The sequence below is a fragment of the Silene latifolia genome, chromosome 6 (genome assembly GCF_048544455.1).
Source record: "Silene latifolia isolate original U9 population chromosome 6, ASM4854445v1, whole genome shotgun sequence".
Classification (NCBI taxonomy): domain Eukaryota; kingdom Viridiplantae; phylum Streptophyta; class Magnoliopsida; order Caryophyllales; family Caryophyllaceae; genus Silene; species Silene latifolia.
The window spans coordinates 141,097,471-141,101,594 of NC_133531.1; the positions used below are offsets into that span (position 1 = coordinate 141,097,471).

At 39.5% G+C, this 4,124-nt stretch overlaps 1 non-coding gene across 1 annotated transcript; it reads right to left on the reverse strand.

Moving 5' to 3' along the window:
- Positions 1-1,559: 1,559 nt before the first annotated feature.
- On the reverse strand, positions 1,560-1,666 carry LOC141589146 (small nucleolar RNA R71). Its single transcript, XR_012520096.1, has one exon. It is a non-coding gene; the product is annotated as a small nucleolar RNA R71 (small nucleolar RNA).
- Between the last annotated feature and the right edge of the window lie 2,458 nt (positions 1,667-4,124).

Sequence of the window (4,124 nt, forward strand, 5' to 3'; positions counted from 1 at the left end):
TTTAGTAGGTATAATTCTCTTAATCCCTTTTTAATTATTGTTAATCACTTTTATTTATTCATCATGTTCTACTTTGTTGGTATGATTGACAACCTTGCTAGCATGTTCAACATGATAATGAGTGAGTAGTTTCCTTAGCTAGGGTTAATGGGTAATTAGGGGAAACCAACATGGGGAATGATTCATGCTTAAATTAATATGCTTTCATAGTTTATTTGCTTGCTTGTTGTGATCTCAACTTATGCACATGTTATGTTTGATGAAATGCGAGCCTATGATTCCTTGCATTTTTTACCCATCACCTATGTTTTCAACGAGACTTGTAAGACATAAACCAACTCGAGTCTCATTAGACCATGCATATAGTTGAGTAGGGAAGATTAAGTCGACTTGTAGGTGTTGTACAATCTAATCGATTCGGCCTCGGGACCCAAACTTTCCTAGGATTGTAAGATATAAACCAACTCGATCCATCACAACAATAATTGCTTGCTTATAATTTGAGAATATGTTTGTATGATCAATTCCCATGAATCCCCTATGACCCATGACACCCTAGTGCTTTTTATCAATTGTTTACATCCCTTTTAATTCATCTTGCCTGTTTAATTTCATTGCTATTTAGTTTAGTGATATTCTACTTCAAACCTTAATTGTGACACCCTTAGATACAACTAGTTGCAATAGAAATCTCATCTCAATTCCCGTCCCTTGGGATCCGACCTTTACTTGCCTCTTTACTAATTGTAGAGTTGTTGGTGAAGTTATAAATTGTGTTTTGGTCTAGGTGCTCCTAACGACAAGTACTGAAAACTAAACCCCTCACGAGGGATCACGACCAAAAATGGCGCCGTTGCCGGGGACGGTGTTAACTTGATTTAGATTTTCTTGTATTGTTATTAGTTGTGTCTTTCTTTGCCTTGGGGAAGTAAAACTCCTCAAGGTTTGTTCTAATTATTTTCGAGTTGTTTGATATTTTGCATGTCTAGAAGATCACAAGGTAACTTGTTACCCTTTGATCACGAAATTGAAAGGACTTTGACAACCAATAGAAGACTTGATAGGAGAACTTTGAGGGGTATCGGTGAGGTTGTAGATATTCAACCAAATACTATTGAGTTCATCAACCCTTTTGCAAGAGAAGGTGAGGAGAACCCAACACAAAATCCAACACAAAATCAACCCACAATGCCTAAGTTTTCATCACATTCCGTACCCACCGAGGAGAACCTACCCAATGGTACTCCCACACCACAACACTTAACGGAAATTTTATTGCCAAATCCGCATTTATCCAATTAGTCGAAAGAAGCCAATTTGGGGGATGCCTAGTGAAGACCCTCACTCTCATATGGAGACCTTTTGTGACTATTGTGATGCGATTTATCAAACAAAGTGTAACTCAAGACCAAATTCGATGGGTCTTATTTCCTTTTTCTCTAATTGGCACCGCAAAACAATGGTTGAAAGGCCTTGATAAGGCTACTCTCGGAATTGATTCTTGGAAGAAGTTGGCTCTAGCTTTCTACAAAAAGTTCTATCCACCGGAAAAGACTAACATGCTAAGAGCTCAAATTACGGGCTTTAAGCAAAGAGATGAAGAATCTTTGTATGAAGCTTGGGAGCGATTCAAGGGAATTTGTCGCTCATGTCCTCACCATGGACTTAGCGAGTGGCTCTTGGTACAACAATTTTGGAACGGTCTTTATGAAGATTCAAGGAACATTCTCAACATGGGATCAAATGGAATGTTCACCGAAGTTGATGACAATCAAACTTGGAACAAAATTGAGGAAATGACGGTCCATAACTCACAATATAGTAGACCTCGCAAGGCTACTAGAGGAGGAAAGCATGAAGTGGACTCCATTACTCAATTGGGTGCTCAACTTAGTGCTCACATTGATACCATCAATTTGAAGTTTGAAAAAGCTATGGCTAAACTTGAAGAAGCCTCAAAATCACCAAAGCACCATGTTAATGCCATGACGGCATCTTCATCAATCCCAAGTGGGATATGTGAGAATTGTGGAACTTTGGGACATGACCAAAGTGAATGTAGGGGAACAAATGAACAAGTGAATGCTTTTCAAGCACACAAGAGTGGTACCCCTTATTCAAATTATTACAATGAAAACACCAAATTCCATCCAAATCTCTCATACAAAAGCCAAAATGTTCAAAACCCTCAACCAACATACACCCCACCTCCCATGAGAAACCAAAATCAAAGACCCTTTTACAACCAAAACCAAGGTTACCAAAATCAAACTCCATACAATCAACAAAATGACCAAGGTTTTGATGTTCAAAAAGCGGTCCTCCAAATGAAAAAAGAATCAACAAGAGTTTTTCACTCAAATGCAAAAGGATAGTCAAGCAAAGGAAATCACCATCAACAACATCGTAGCTCACACCAAAATGTTGGAAACCCAATTGACTCAACTAGCATCTTCAAGCTCACAAAGACAAAAGGGGCAATTACCACCTCAAAGTAATCCCCCAAGACATGAAATGGTTAGTGCCATTCACTTGAGGAGTGGTACAAGGTATGAAGCATCGAAGAAGCAAGTTGAGGATGAAGTTGTGGAAGCTAGTGACAAAGAAGAAATTGTGCAAAACTCCAAGGATGGAGAACCATCAAAAGAAGAAATTTCAAAGAAAAATGAAGACAAGGTCAAGGAGAAGGAGCCCAATGTGATTAGACTTCCTTTTCCACGTCGTCAAGCCAAGCCCAAATTTGATGACCAACTTGGAAAATTTATGGAAATTGTGAAGAATTTGGAAGTCTCGATTCCTTTCACGGAATTAATCAATCACGTGCCGACCTATGCAAAATACATGAAAGACATCCTCACAAAGAAGAAGTCGATCCGGAAGCTTGAGACTATCGCCTTCACTAATGTGAGTAGTGCAATACTTCAAGGGAGTTCACCTCCAAAACTCAAAGATCCAGGAAGCTTCTCAATACCGTGTACCATTGGCGACACCACGATCAACAAAGCCTTATGTGATGTAGGGGCTAGTGTGAGTGTTATGCCGTACTCGGTGAGTAAAAGGTTAGGGATGGGAGAGCTTAAATGCACCAATATCACACTCCAAATGGCCGATAGATCGACGAAGACACCATTAGGGATATGGGAAGATGTTCCCGTAAGAGTTGGGAAATTTTTCATCCCGGTGGACTTTGTCATTGTTGACATGGAAGAAGACTCCAACATTACAATCATTCTAGGAAGACCTTTCTTACACACCGCGGGTGCGGTAATTGATGTGAAGCATGGAGAGCTCACTCTAGAAGTGGGAGATGAGAGCATAACTTTCAATCTTGACAAGACCATGAGAGCTCCCCGTTTGCATGAACCATGTTTTATGGTTGATCATTATATCCGGAAGGATGATAGGAAGAAGTCGGAATTCCAATGGAAGAAGAAAATTGATGATGCTCCATTCAAAGAGCAAGTGAATTGTAACAAAGAGAGCTTGAAAAGCTCACGAAAGTCAAGCAATGAAGAGGATGGCCCCATTGGCCAAGACAAGAAAGTGGGAGAGTTGTCTCTATCAACTCAAGAGATCTTTAGTGATCAAGTAGATGAAGTTTGTGGTCTTTCGGACGATGAGTTTGAAGGGATTTTCAATTCCTATATTGGTAATGCTATCGATCAAGACCAACATGAAGGACTACAAGGGCAAAGGTCTATTGAAGATCTTTATCATGATAATGAACAAGCTTTTGACTACTTTTTCAAGGTGTTGAGCAACATCAACAACACGTTGGACATGCCCCCATGACATCTCACTAAGGATGAGAGTTTGGTGGAGTCCTCTCCAAACCACCATTTGTAAATATTTATAACTCCCTAACTTGCATTTTAATTATTACATTGCATTTTTGTCATTTTTGGATTTTTATGCTTTGATCAAGATAATTATCATTTTTGATAGAAGTGAGGGAGGGACTAATGATTTAATTGATGTGTAGTGCTTTAGCTTAGTGTGGGGATAGCAATTGCCTGGGCTATTCATGCCTTAGTAGTGCCCCTACAATGAAGAACACGCGATTTGAAGAATGAAAAATGACACGGGATATGCAAATGCACGGATGAAACTGAATCCGGGTAAAC